The following is a 16,153-nucleotide window of genomic DNA, read 5'->3' on the forward strand; positions in this document are numbered from 1 at the left end:
CACATGACTACTGACCTCCCTCATATTCCACGTCACCTCAATTCTGAGCTCTCTCTGGGTTCTTTTTGTTGCCCAGCCCATCTGCTATCGATGCTGCTCCAGTTGCTACTGCTGAAGGCTGAATGAGAGACTTTTAGATTCACTGACAGATATATATTTAAGGGGTTCATATGCATGAAAGACCAAAAAAAAAACAAACAAACAAAAAAACTTGTGTGAATGAGTCCTAAGAAGATTTCTTCTTTCTTACTTCCAAAACATCAGAAGAGTTGATAGAGTTTAGAAATCATTTCTGCTATATCTAAATTTTTAATACATATTTTAGGAAGCCAGATAGATTTAAGGAGCATATAATATTAATAGGAAAAAAGGTCATACTTCTTTATGAAATTCCTCAGTTACTCTGAGGTTGATTGAGTTCACTAATGTGCCAAGATCTCTATCCATTTTTCTACATGTTTCAAGGAGTTAATTACTTAAGATACAAATCCTTCTTATTGCCCAGTAGCCCACCTGTATGTCATACATACCACTCTGGGTGTGTGTGGGACACCATGATGTAGCATAGCGTTCCTACGCCTGGAGTCTCTGCCCACCCATCCTAGGTGTGACTCCATTTATATTAAATGTTCTGAATAAGCAAATCTATAAAGACAAAAAGTAGATTAGTGGTTGGCCAGGGGCTGTGAAGAAGAGGTAATAGTAAGCGACCACTAATGTGCACAAGGTTTCTTCACCCAGTGATGAACATGTTCTGGAATTAGACGCTAATGATAGTTGTACAGCATTCTGAAGATACCATTAAACTATGAAAACCTATTCAATTGTACACTTAAAAAGAATGAATATTATGGTATATAAATTACATTTCGATTCTTTTTTAAAAGATAGCATGTTTAAAAGGAACAACACAACTCCAGTGCTTGGTTAACCCAAATCTTGTGTGATAGCTATAGATTTTACTTTGAAAACATTTATCACATTCAAATCATGCTTAAGGATGGTGAAATAGAGTTAGCTACTACTTCTTTTGGAAATTTTTCACAATAACCAACAAGAAAATTAGAAACAACAATAAAATCCATCATTTGTGAAACTAGAAAACAACAGAAACATTAAAACAAAACAAACCAATTACTTATATATTTTAAAATTTTCCTCAAAGCAGTATCAAGCAGAGTTGTGGTTGAAGACAATATAGACATGACATCAAGGCCACAGACCTCAGAAAAACTGGGAAATTATGTGTCTTAAAGTGAGAGGCACAATCTGAGGTAGAAAACTTAAATTTCATCTCTGTGACAATGACAGGTCGTAGTGGCAGGAATTACCTGGACTCAGTTTTGTTCCGAGAAGTAGAGGAGATACTGCTAAGTAAGGGCTAACACAGATGCTCTGTATTTGCAGGGGGACAAATCTCCATAGCTGGCAGAGCTGGGGGTCTGGTAGAGAAGACAGGGTTCACACTGCCAGTAATCTAGCATCCGTCTCTCTCCACTGGATAAGGAGAAGTCAAAGTGAAACAAACCCATAGCCAAAACCCAAGCTCTTAAGGAAAATTTCTGTTTCCCTAGAAAAGAGCACCACCCATCCTCCTCCAATATATACTGTCTACAAATAGATACGTTAGGAGAAAATGACCTTCAAAAGTTAATAATTTAAAAAGGACACGGCCTGGGGGAGGTGAGAAGGATGGAAATGAATGGTAAAAATAAATGGCAACAAAAGAATGTACACCAACAAATTGAATCCAGTGAAACTTATGGTAAACATCTTTTTGGGAACATTTTAAAATTTATCTTCCTTTCTTCCAGTTTTTTGAGATATAATTAACATATAGCACTGTGTAAGTTTAAAGTATGCAACATAATAATTTTTGACTTACATACATCATGGAATGATTATCGCAGTAAGTTTAATGAATATTCACCATCTCATACAGATACAAAACGAAAGAAAAAGAAAAAAAAACTGTTTGATGAGAACCTTCAGATTTATTATCTGAACAACTTTTATATATAGCATACATCAGTGTTAGTTATATTTATCATATTGTACATTACATCTCTAGTACTTATTTATCTTATAACTGGAAATGTGTAGTATATTTTCACTGCCTTCATCCAATGCCTCCTCTCCCCATCCCCTGCCTCTGATAACCACAAACCTTAACTTTTTTTCTATTTGTTGTTTATTTGGTTGTTTGACAAACATTTTAATTTAATGATGCAAGCACTTGAATGAAGAAAGAACACAAAGCAGAGATACAGCTGCTCAAGAGGAGAGCTAAGGAAAGTAATGGAAGGGGAAAAAAAAATAAAGATGAAATTAGAAAGACAGAAGAAATAGATAAACAAGATTATACTGTATAGCACAGGGAAATATATACAAGATCTTGTGATATCTCATAAGGAAAAAAAATGTGACAATGAATATAATGTATGTTCATGTATGGCTGAAAAATTGTGCTCTACACTAGAATTTGACACAACATTGTAAAATGACTATTACTCAATAAAAAATGTAAAAAAAATAAAATAAAATAAAATAAAATAAAATCCCTCTAAGCCAAAAAAAAAAAGAAAAAACAGGAGAGAATTGGTATTGCTAAAAATATAGTATGGGTCATGAAAAGTGAGCAAGATAAAGTGGTTAGCAAAATAATTTAAAGACATTAAATAGCAACTTGAAGTTATGGAAGACAGGCTCCAGAAATCCACTGAATGCATAAAGAGCGTCCCAATAGTTGGTTAGGGAAAGATAATGTTTGGTTTGGAGCCTAATGAGTTAGAAGTGCCCGTGCCAGCCTCCTGTGGAGATGTCCCACGGGGAGCTAGAAGCACAGGTCTGTTACCCAGGAGAGAGGCGAAGAATGCAACTTCTCAGTTACTTACGTTGTTTTCACGTTCAGAGTGTCCCGGGTAACCTGCACGGCCATAACTTGTGTGTCTGGTTGATGACAGTTCCACCCATTATAACCACTGAAATTATACTATAAACAAAGAAGTAATCTCCATCTTCCTTGCTTCTTGCTATGTTATTTTTCTCCAGATATTCAGTTAATAGTTTATTACACATAATAACAGTGGCAGAGATAGTTCAGATGGATAACATCCTTAGAATGGTCACCAACTTCCTCTGAGTGAAATTTCAGTCACCTTAAGCACAAAATGCCTGCTGAGAGCAATTTTGTAACAAACGCAGCTTCCACATGCTGACCTCTTCCTTTCACGTGCACACAAGAGGGCATAATGGGAACCAAATGACCAGAGGGCAAGCAGCAGGACAGAGCATGCAGCCAAGAAGGGCTTGTGCTAATGGCCATAAATAAGTGACCTTTACTCTGTGATACTGACGTGCATTTAATACAGGTCTCTGAAAACTGCTACAAGTTTGACACGGGATTTTAGAAGTCATATGTTTCAAACCTAAACAGTTCCTCTGTTTTTAATCAAAATTTTATTATTGTATAACAAAATCAAGTTATGTGAATTGTTAGATTTCGTGACCATCCATTTTAGACAAGGAAATTGGGACAATGGAAAAAAAAAAAATTTTTCCCTTCATCTTTCTAAGGCACATGGATTAGGGACCTAAAAGCAGCAATTTGAGTTTGGACACTGACAGTTTATTTTAGTGTATAATTTTTCCCTTGAGGCATGGTAAAACATTTTATGGTTTCAGGAAGAACTAGGGCAAATAAGGGTGGAAAAGTAGAAATAAATCTTTACTTATTTATCTACAAGCTTCTGTTAAGAGACACACAGGGCAGAATTTGAGAAACTATGGTCTAAAGTCATAATATCTGGTTTGCATCCTGGCTCTCCCCCCTATTTATGTGACCTCCTGCAAGGCAGTTAACGTCTCTGTCCCTTACTCTCCCCATTTGTTAAAATCAGAATAATAATGCATCTATCTGAATGACAATTACTTCTTTTTGTTTCTTTTTTTTATTGAGCTAAAGTCATTTTACAATATGTTAATTTCTGGTGTACAGCATAGTGATTCAGTTGCATTTTATTTTCTTTTTCATATTCTTTTTCATTTTAGGCTATAACAAAGTATTGAATATATTTCCCTATGCTATACAGTTTGGGATTTGCAGGTACTAACTACTATATATAAAATAGATAAACAATAAGGTCCTACTGTATAGCACAGATAATAATTTCTAATAATTCCCTCATAGCAGTGCTCAACACAGCATGCATTCAGTTTTGTATTTTATAACATGTAAGCATCATCACACACTTTCATATGTAAACCTCTCAACAATACAATGAAATATGTAAACATTACTATGCCTCTAACTGGTCGAATTGTGTCCCCTTCAAAAAGACACATTGAAATCCCAACATCCAATACCTCAGAACCTTATTTGGATGCAGGGTTATCGCAAATGCTTTTGGTTAAGATGAGGTTATACTGGAGCAGGGTTCTCTTAGTCAAATATGACTGGAGAGAAGACACGCATGTGACAGCAACGATGTGAAGCCAGAGGCACAGAGGGAAAATCTCATGTGACAACCAGAGCAGAGACTGAAGGTAAGCAGCTCCAAGCCAAGGACAGCAAAGACTGCAAGCAAATCGTCAGAAGCTAGGAAAAGGCAAAGGAAGATTCCCCTACAGTTCTGTAGAGGCTAGTGGTTAGCTCTCTTTATCTCAAGTCTTCTCCGTATTTAGCCTACTTTATAAGGTTACAGTTCTTTGCCCTTCTCCCTGGAGATCGACTCAGAGACCAAGCTTTTGATTAAAGCAGAAGCAGTAAGATCAATAGCTTTAGTCTTAACAGCGGGCCTGGAGCTGTGAGTAGCAACTGGTCAGTCAGGCCAATTGACCGTTTTAAGGGCAAGCATAAGAATGAGCAATCTGTTAGCCTAAGTGCGGCCATTTTATTAATCCGCCTTCACTTTTTGTCTCGTTACCAATTTGAATTCTTTTCTTTTTATTTCTTTTCCAATATTTCTCCAAAAAAAATTATGTTTAAAAAAACTCTCTATACACATACGCACACAGAGACACCACGTTAGGCCAAAGGCTGGTGGAAGGCATGACTCACCGTGTTAAGCAGAGTCAGGCTGATCTCACTGTGGCTCCGAAGTATCCACATAATGCAACAGAACTATTTCATGCTGCAGATGAGCAATTCTAAGCTTTGCTAGCCATGAAGCTTCCTAGAACTGGGGACATCCCTGTGCTGGGGAACAATTTGCATTACAAAGAGGCAGTAATACCAAAAGCTTAAGTGGAACTGAAAATACTCAGCTTTAAGTGAAGCCACCCCTTTGTAGACGTAAAGTTATTTTAACTCTTGTAGCACATTTCATTCTTCATGGTAGTAGGGCCTTGACAAATGATATAAATATGGTTTCATGGCTGGTATGCAATAATAGCCATGATAAAGTTTATGTGGCAGCCAGAAAGATTTTGCTAGGAGTGCTACCTAAGCCCTGCCCCAAAGCAAAGCAGAAAGGTCTTTGAGAAAATGAATCTAAAGTTTATTGACCTTTCTGTTTTCTCTTGAGTGATTTTAGAGAACGATTTATAAATTTGGGAAAATTAGACGCTTAACTATAGTGTTTATGTAAGTTGGTGTCACCAAGGAGATTTTAAACTCGGGATAGAAACCTTTTTTAACCATTTTTGCTGATACATAACATTTAATATAATGTTGGCAAATGGTAGGGTGTTTAGGAAATGCACTGATTTTTTTTTTCTACCCTGATCTTTATTTTACCATATTTGTTCACATTTTTATTCTACGTCCTTTAAGCTTACTTAAATTTTGTTGAGTTTTGATAATCAAGTAATTAATTAAACTATGATGAACTAGAATTTAATTAAACTTGTGATATATCCTAATTAAATATTTTCTTTACCTAATAATAGTAGAATGACAGGAAAAAGGGCATAACTATCTGACAAAAGATGATTGAGTTCATATATCACAAAATTATGTAGTCAAATGGACTTTTATGGGAGCATATAATATTTGGGAATTATTTTGCAATGTCTGGATACAACATAAATGTTGACTAAATATATTTTGTTGGCCAGTCCTACTCTGCTACCTTTAATACGGTTGATGCTTCTGAACATTTCTACTTTCATAATGTTCTAAGTACGCTGTTCCTTTCAGTATATATAGGCTATTTCCCAAAGTTTTCTGTTCTTTTCAAATGACAGTGGTGCTAGGCAATATATTAACCCTCTCTCATTTTGGTCTCATTTCCAGTGCATATCTCCCCATTCATTTTGTTCAGGATTTCTCTCAGGATCTTCTCAGACGCATTGTGATGAAGCAGGGTTATCAATGCTTACCAAACTTCACTTGGCATCTCAGTGTTTGTCAGAAGAGTCATGTATGTCTCCCAAAGGATTTGCCAGAGTTGGTTTTGACCTCTTATACCACAGCTTTTGAATTACAAAAAGTCACTAATTACCAACCATAGAGGTGAATTTCTTTTTCTTCTCTTGCCATAATAATACAATTTCTTCCAAGGACAGGAAAGTTCTGTGGTTAGGTTCTGCTGGAAAAAAATTAAGGCACTAAGTCAGAAAATGAGAGGAGAGGTCAGAAAATGGAGGAGAGAGGACAAAGCAAGCAAATTTGAAAAACCAAGGGTAAGAAGCTTGAAGAGTTTGTGTGTACGTGAGAAAGCAGGTGGTAGAAAAAGTATTTTGCAAGATTGAGTGGAAACAACTGCGAAAAATAGTAGAGATGGCATCCTCCCAAAATATTGTATCTATGGTTATTTTGCTTAAAGCATAAAATGTTCTGAAATTAAATGTTACTTTTCAAGTCCTGGCATATTGTGCAAAGTATGTAATACTAATGGGTATTGCAGTTGGAGCTAACAATGAAGTTTGAAACTTCAGATAACTATTAAGCCCTGTATGGTTTAAATCTGAAGGACAGTTTTAAGATAGGAATTCTTACTATTTTAAGTAATGCATAAATTATGGGCTGAACTATATTGCCCCCAAATTCATGTGTTGAAACGCTAACGCCTAAAGCCTCAATGTAACCATATTTGTAGATAAGGCCTTGAAAGACGTGATTAAATTCAAATGATGCCACGAGAGTGGCCCTAATCTAGTCTGACTGGTGTCCTTATAAGAGGAAATTTGGACACACAGATATGCCAGGGTGCATGGGGAAAAGACCATATGAAGGCACAGAGAGAAGGCAATCATCTGCCAGCCACGGAAGGAGGCCTCAGAAGAAACCAACCCAGCAACATCTTGATCTTAGACTCGTAGCCTCCAGAAATGTGAAAAATACATTTCTGTTGTTTAAGGAACCCAGTCTGGTATTTTATTATGGCAACCAAAGCAAACTAATACAGTGTGCATATGGTTTTAAAGTCAAAAAAAATTTTTGAAGTATAGTCAGTTAAAATGTGTCAATCTCTGGTGTATATATATTGCCCCAAACATGCATATATACATACATATATTTATATTAATACACTTTTTCATTAAAAGTTATTATAAGATATTGAATATAGTTCCCTCTACTATACAAAAGAAATTTGTTTCTTTAATCTATTTTTACACATAGTGGTTATCATTTGCAAACATCAAACTCCCAAATTTTTCTCTTCCCACTCCCTTTCCCCCAGTAACCATAAGATTGTTTTTGTAGATGAGTTCATTAGTGTCTTCTTTTTGTTTGATTCCACACATATGAGTGCTACCATATGGTATTTTCCTTTCTCTTTCTGGCTTCCTTCACTGAGAATGAGGATCTCCAGGTCCATCCATGTTGCTGAAATTACATTATTTTATTCTTTTTTATGGCTGAATAGTATTCCATTGTATAAGTATACCACAACTTTGTATCCAGTGATCTGTTGATGGACATTTAGGTTGCTTCCATGTCTTGGCTATTGTAAATAGTACTGCTGTGAACATTGGGGTGCATGTATCTTTTTTAATTAGAGTTCCCTCTGGATGTATGCCCAGGAGTGGGATTGCTGGATCATGTGGTTAGTAGGAAAACTTTCTTTCCACATAGAATGAACAATAGTAATGCTTATTACAATAGGGAAGATCTGAGACTGAATACAACATTGGCAAGGAAATATCCTGCCTGGAATAAAACTAACAATAACTAGGCACTATTTGGGCAGCTGTCTCTGAATCTACTTCCTGTTACTCAGCAACCACCACCTCAATTCCTTCTCATTTATAGATAATAAAGTGGAGGATAATTTACTGCTGCTTGATGATACAATTTAGTCAACATCTTTGTTACTAATTCTTATGGATTTTCTTTGAAGCCTGTCTATCAGCCTGTGAGACACTTAGCCTTCTGCTCTCAGAAAGCTGTGTCTCTCAGCACCCATCCTCATTGCCAAAACTGTCAAGAATTGTTAAGTCTGAGATTTTACCCTATGTTTAAGCTAACTGGTTATCCTGCTACTGTTTTATGGATGCTGGAGGAAGACAAAATCCTCCTGGGTCACAGATGAAGGCCAATGTGTTACTCACAGCGATCACAGTAGCTAGAGCATCACCATTTTTTGTCCATTCCCCAATCCCCAGTTTCCAGAAGATGAAACAAAGAGGATCAGCTGACACCTGCATACACAGTGGGTTGCATCTATGGAAAGGAACCCTGAGCTGAGGGATCCTGAGCCTTCATTCATGGACAGTAAGCATGCCTAAGCCTATACTCCAGAAGGAGATGCTGTCTTTAAATCTTTTCCAAAAGCTGTAAACAAAACTACTATTTGCCCCAGAAGGAGATGCTTTTCTATTTTCCAAGACTCTTTGCTATACAAGTATCTTTGAGAAGGTAATCTGGAGCAAAGGCAGTTCTCACAGGACATGTGTAAGCGTGAGAGGCTGTCAAGAATTTCCCAACAGGTGTGAGATAAACATTTGTCCTTCAGCTGCTCTCTTGCTCTGAGTAAATTATTTCAAAATTCATGCCTTTCATTTCTGGGAAACTTATTTTTTTCTCTGGTAATTTGCTCTTCTCTGTCTTCTATGTTCTCCTTTCTAAAACTCTCAGTATCTAAGTGTACGATTTTCTGGATTTACCTTCTGACTTTATTATGTTTCCTCTCTTTTTCTCCTTTTCTTTTTGTTCTACTTTATGAGAGATTTTCTCAACTTTTTCTTCCAACCCAGTTATTAAATTTTAAATTTCTGCTGTCATTTTTTTTTTAATTTCCAAATGTCAGTGTCTTCTTTTAAGTTTTTGAATGTTTATTTTCAAAAGCTTACTCCTTTTTATTTCATGGCTAAAATATTTTCTCTTGGTTCTCTGAGAATACTAATTATAATGGCGGCTTTTTTGTTTTGTTTTCTGAGTCTTCTTCTGCTCCCTGCATTGCTATGTTCCCTTTAAGTTCTTATTTTTTTAATCTCAGAATCTTTCTTGAAATATGTGATAATCCTTGCCTGTTTAGCCTTATTTAGATTGAAATAACAACAACCAAAAAAAATTTTAAAAACCTGACTAGAAGCTGAAGCTTATCAAGTGATTGGCCTCATCACAGAATGATTGGGCAAGAACCTCCCCAGCTCTTTTTTCCTGGGCTAGTCAATATCGTCAGGAGGAATCATCAATCTCTTGCTTCTTGCAGGTAACCCTAGCTGCCAAAATTCTTGGAAATGAGCTGGAGGCAGGGACTGAGATTCTCCACCTTTTAACATATAGACCCTCACTCTATTCAGTCCAGTCCTCTTACCCTCAGCTCTGCTGGTGTCCTCGCTAGGCAGTAAACTGTCTCCTGCCAGAACTGATGAGAGAATCTGGAAGCCTAACTCATTCTGTTTCTGTTATTTAGCCCCGCCGACTGTCCAGCCTTCGGAAATGACTGGCACCTCCCAGTCTTGAGACACTGGTGTTTTGCAGCATTATTTGTCTTGATCCCTGCTTCCCCCACTGTAGACACATAGCTTTCATCTGTCTCTGCTTGTCTAAATATGTCACCACTTGTCTGCTTCTCAGCTTTCAATATTTTGTTGACATCTCTAGTGTGCTCTTTTGTATCTTCTCCGATTTTCTGTGCTTCTGTTTTTACCTTAGATTTATCCCTTTGCAATGTCATTTGAGTTGGATTTCAGAAGGAAGAAAAAAGGTACATTTGTATTCAGTCTGCCATATTTAACCAGAACAATGATAGATTTTTAACGAAGGGAAGGCCCTGGTGATACAAGGAAACAAAATAAGAAAAGACTTAATTTCAATAGATGAAATTGGGGCTTCATATGTTAATTGAGCATCATGATTTGCTAAGCTCCAAAAATGCCAAAATAGAAGTTTTTGAACTCAGCAATTGTTTTCAGATGACCTAATAGAATATCTGGACTTTCCACTTTAAAACATGAAATGAAAATGGTTTTCAAGTTTGGGTAATCCTAAAGTGTCTACTTGAAACCTGAACAGATTCCAAAAATAGACGCTTAAACCAAGAATTCATACAATATTGCCATAGCAAATTAATGATATTTTCTTATATACAAGTGTTTAAAATGATTAAAGAAGACAACTTACAAACTTTAATACTTCATGAAGCAGGCAGTCTCCATTTCCACGTGTTCAGAGAACTTCAAAATGGGGCAGAAGGCAGGAAGATTTCATAGGATAAAGAATAAGTAATAAGAAAGAGAAAAACCAAAAACGACTAAAGCACAAGGGAATAAATATAGTGCCCAGAGTTGGCTTGGTGTTTGGAGATTGGCTGACTGGATATTTTAGGTTTCTGGTTAAGTAGAGCATTTACAGGGACACAAAACTGTCAACTGAAAGAAAATGCACGACCTAAAAGCTGAGAATTTTGTTTTATTCAGCGGACTTGTTGAGAACTTAAGCGCAGGAGGCAGCCTTTCAGGTAGCTCTGAGGGACTGTTCTGAGGAAGTAAGGGAGGAGTCAGTATATATAGGAGCTTTTGCAACAAAAAAACAGGTAATCAAAAGATTGCTGTTAACTCAAGAAAACCAGACATCTCAAGTTAATGAATTTAGTGCTTTTCTATGTATGGGAAGATGCAAGAATATGGGCTCATTAAAATCGTTACTTTGAAATGCACCTTAACCATCTAGGGTCAATGTCTTGTTTTTCTCCATCCTGAATCCTCTCAGGGTGCACCGTTGGGGGTAGCTGCAGTGGTTGAGGGCTAGATGGTCCACAGCATCCTTTGTTTACCGATGAGGCAGGCAGCATGTTTTTGTCCATAAAGGTCATGTAAGTTTCAGTTTGCTGACATGCCCCCACCACCGCAGAAGTGGCTTCATCCTGAGCCTTGAAATTTAATTCAACACAAGATACCAATGCCAATGACATTGTATTTGCTAAATTACATTGCTGATTGATTACTATTAAGCAAAATATAAAACATTTAGAAGAAAAAGTAGTAAACTGGAGAAATAACCCAATGTTAAAATTTTTATTTCAGGAAAATGTCTCATGTTAAAACAACTTCTGTTCAAATCAATCATTCATGGGTTTACTAAAATATTCTATCATCTTATTTTATAGTCAAAGGATGACAGAGAAAAGAATGGCATTGCTAGCTATTGTGGGACCCCTCTCTTTCATAAATGAAAACATAATGAGAGCTAAATAAGCAAAAAGAATTGTTGAAATTCTCTTCCATTCATCAGTGTTACAGAGCTACAGAGGAGATAGAGCTATATGCTATTATTGCTGATGATTTTTTGATTTTCATAACCAAGAGAACAGAACAGAAACTAATGGGGATACCAAAAGGAAAAAATATGCATTTATTGTCTCAGATTTTATTATGCTGTGTAAATATTTTAAAATCAATCATTTCTATTTAAATCAATGAGTATTCACTAAATTTGCTTCCTTACATATACGAGGATTAAATAATGAATCACAGATTATTCCAAACAGCCTGATGTGTTTCCAGTGTAAAGAATTTAGTATACATATTAAAAGACCATGTAACAAATGTTTCTTATATGTAGTTCTTTGTTAAGATACCATTGGCGAAACAGGGCTACATTTTCAGTTAGAATTTTTATTGCAGCACTATTTTTAGTCATTAAAAATAGATCCACAAGATTTTATTTCTCCCCAACAATTGACACCACAAATGTGAATTGTTAATGAAAAATACTGGAAGCCATTTCAGTAAACAAAGAATGCTGAAGCCATCAAGTCATTTCAGCTTCTGGCCCTAGATAGCTAGATGTTTGTCAAAGGAGTGATTTCAATAAGCCCAAACCTTTGTTCCTTCCTGTACATAGAAAAGCACTACATTCTTTAACTTGAGATGTCTGGTTTCCTTTAACAGTAATCTTTAACGTTCTGAATACCTGGTCTTTGCTGTAAAGCTCCTGTATATCCTGGCTCCTCCCCGACCTCTTCGGGGCAGCCCCCAGAGCCATCTGGGAGGCTCTCATCCCAGCTCGAAGGGGTTTGAGTCCTCAGAAATGTCCACCAAATAAAACATAACTCTCAACTTTCAGGCTGCTCATTTATTTCAGTCGACAGAATCATATCAGATTATTTAATTTATTTCACACCCGAATGAGTGCTTCTGGGTGTTGTCAAAGGAAAATAAAATCTCCCAAGCTGTTTTGTTCTATATAAGGGGCATTGTACTCATGCTGAATCCAGAAGGATTTTTAAAAGTGGACAAATGGCCTAGCCAAGCATATATTTCTTGTGCGTGAGAAACAGTTGGCACAGCAACCACCACCCACCCTGTATGCGGTAAGTTCCCAGATGATTCCTTAAGTTGAAATGCAACTAAACACTGTTGCTAACGTAGGCAGTATAGACTGAAATAAAAGTGCAGCTTAAAAGTTGAGAGTTATGTTTTATTTGGTGGGAGGACTCCAGCCGGGATGACGGCCTCTCAGATGGCTCTCAGGGCCTGCTCCGAAGAGGCAGGGGAGGAGCTAGGATATATAGGAGCTTTACAACAGAGACCAGGTAGTTGGAACAATAAAATATTACTTGTTATCTAAAGAAAACCAGGTATCTCAAGTTAAAGAATTTAGTGTTTTTCCATGTACGGGAGGAAGCAAACTTCTGGGCTCTTTGAAATCATTCCTTTGACAAGCACCCAGCTATCAGCGCCAGTCTCCTGTCCTTTCCTATTCCGAGTCCCCTCAGGGTGGCTGCAGAGGCCGGCCTCCCTGCTCGCCTGCATCCTGAGTTGGCTGATGACTTGATAACCACGGCATTCTTTGTTTAGTGATATGCCCTGCAGGATTTTTCACTCGCACAGTCACAATTCAAGGTAAGGAGAGATATGAACATGGCATTTTGCCAGGCAGCAGACTTTTCTAGAAGATGAAAGACTGCTGAGACAAATCCCAATGTTTTCATTAAAAAGTTATAAGGCTTTCAGATTTTCAATTTTTTGAAGTCATTTTAATTTATTTTTTCCTTTCAGTTTTATTCAGATATAATTGACATACATCACTCTATGGGTCAGGGGAGGTAATAAGGTTTTATTTATTTATTTATTTTTATTACTTTTTTTTAATGGAGGTACTGGGGATTGAACCCAGGACCTTGTGCATGCTAAGCACACGCTCTACCACTGAGCTCTACCTTCCTCCCTCCTCAGATTTTCAGTATTTATGATCTGATTTTTCATACATGGTAGAACAAAATTTTCAGACGGCTGCAGCAAAATTCTTGAGAAATGGTTTATCTGAAAACACCATTGTCCCGTATCTTTGGGGATTGCCTTTTGCTCCATGCAGTGTCACAAGATGTGATTTTTTGACATGAGATTGCTTATAGGTAGCTACTTAAAGTATTCCAAATGTTTAGGGGCAATTTTTCAGATTTACCTCAGAGAGTAGGCTGCTGACATTACAAATTAGAGACTGCTCCTCAGTGGGGAGGAGAGATAGACTTCCCAGTACTTCCAGACCGTCCTGCAACAGGCAGATGAATCATAGAATCACCTAAAAACAATAGCTCTTTTTATCATGTACTAGATCAAGTCATGTACACACATAGACTAATAATCTCTAATTCTCAGTAAATACCAGTAAATAATGCTTTCACAGACTAGAATAGTGAAACACATTAAGGCTTCGTAACTCACGGAAAATGGTCCAGTTTGCAAGGTAGAGAGAGATTCAAGCTGAGGACATGTCTAAAATGAGGAATTGAAACATCAGGTTCCTTCTGAGCTGACGTCCTGATCAATGCAAGAACAACAGTGCTACGCGGAGTCAAGAACTGTCTCCTAATATTTAGCTTCTTACTCGGTGAATCTGCCACAAATTTAGAAGACTTCAGAGGATGGCTGCAGAACAATTTTAATTTACCAGCCTCATCTGCCAGTGACAAATGTAGCAATGATCGCTGGCTTCTGGGAACAGTCTTTGCAATTGTTTTTGTGGAAAGTGATGGGACTGCCTGATAGTTTAAACTGAAATGCGATCAACTAGTCACAGAGAGTCGAGTCCTCATGCCAGGGAGACCACTTACAGAGGGCCAGTTATAAGATACGTTCCCTACTTCATGTCAACATATGCTAAAGAGTGCTAATATCTGTTTGGGGGGATGTTCAAAGGAAGGGGAAATAGTTATCTGATCTGTTGGGACTGGTTCCACTTTCTTTAGATGATAAGAAAAAAAACTGAAGGAAGAGAAGCAGATAACTATTTTATCTATCTATATGTAAATACAAACCTAAAGTTGTAGACTCAAAGAGAGATGAGAATAGGAAGGGCTGAGTTAAGGAAACGTGACTATGAGTGTAAACTGAAGCATGAGACAATACGCAGAATAAAATGGAAAAAAATTAAAAAGAGACATACACAAAATATTTTAGTTGCTGTACACTAAAACTAGCAGACTTGTAGACCAGTTTAAAATCAGAAGAAATTAATGAATCTGACACTGAAAGACATTTTCAAAATACTTCTTTGATCGTTTCACTCCCTCCTCAAAAATCACTGCATAATCTCTATTCCCTGTGGAATAAAATCTAAACTCTTTACCCTGACGTCCACCCTGTTGATCTTAGCAACTACTCCATTATATGTGTTGAGAAATTCAAAGGCAGATTTTCTAACTGGGCGGTAAAGTGACAGGTTTGTGTTTTAGAAGTGTTCCTGACAGCAGAATGGAGTATTCATGGAAGTAAAGAGGAACTACAGACAGGGTAATGATTTAGGCCACGAGGGCAGTGGTTTCGTCTCAAAGATGAAGAGGATATAAGCTGAAACGGTGAAAGCGGGCGTGGCACTTTCATTGGGCTTGAATTTTAAAATCCTGAAATGTGTCTAGGTTGTCTCAAATGCAGAATATTTTGTCTCAAGTCCATTTAGACAAAATCTGGAGGATCTACGTGAGACAAGGACTGGAGGAGGGGGAGCAAACTCTCCCCTGCTGGTTCCTAGCTCCCACAGAGCTGATGATAGTTGTAGCCCCATGGATGTCAAGCTACATCTCAGCAGGTCTGCTGGTCTTACAGACGAGTGACCAGATGGTACTTCAGTCTTCACTTACTTCAGTTTTATTCATTTGCTTGAAGTTTTATCAACTCAATTGGGCATAAGTATGACATATGAAAGAATAACCAGAAGCTTAGATTATGAGACTCGTTGAACACACTCTCCACCCAGGGTTGGGCTCCGTTCTCATCTCTGGGGCATTCTCCTCTTTTCTTTATTTATCCCATGGCCTTAACAGATGGCTTTACTGACTATTGTAGAGAGCTGTTTTGGAAACTACTTGAACCAAAATTATACGTATCACTTTTAGCTAATGGTCTTTGCCTTTATCTTAGGCTCCATAAACAGATGAATTAAACACACACACACACACAATAAACCTAATAAACCACCCCAAACTTAGTGACTTAAAAGAAGCACTTACTGTTCTCAATGACACTTTGTGGGAACTTGCTCAGCTTGGCAAGCCTTCTGTCCCTGGGCAATCCTGTGACAGTGGTTGGGGCTACAGTCATCTGGGGATGTGACTGGGCTAGAATGTCCAAGTGGGTAACCGACATGACTGTTAAGTTGACACTAGCTGTCAGCTGGGATCTCAGCTGGGTCTGTTACCCAACGTGCCTCTTCGGGTATTTCTCAAACTTGACAGCTAGGTGCTAAGAAGGAGTGTTTCAGAAAGACAAGCCCCAGTGTTCAAAGCACTGCGTTCAAGACTTGGGAAGTCTTTAGTCGCAT

The 16,153-nt window shown here is 37.5% G+C and overlaps 1 protein-coding gene across 4 annotated transcripts in view; it reads left to right on the plus strand.

The window, feature by feature from the left end:
- GRIA4 (glutamate ionotropic receptor AMPA type subunit 4) overlaps positions 1 to 16,153 on the plus strand; it is a 432,709-nt gene that overhangs the window by 206,782 nt on the left and 209,774 nt on the right. The window lies entirely within an intron of this gene.

Source organism: Camelus bactrianus, chromosome 10 (genome assembly GCF_048773025.1).
Source record: "Camelus bactrianus isolate YW-2024 breed Bactrian camel chromosome 10, ASM4877302v1, whole genome shotgun sequence".
Taxonomy (NCBI): Eukaryota; Metazoa; Chordata; class Mammalia; order Artiodactyla; family Camelidae; genus Camelus; species Camelus bactrianus.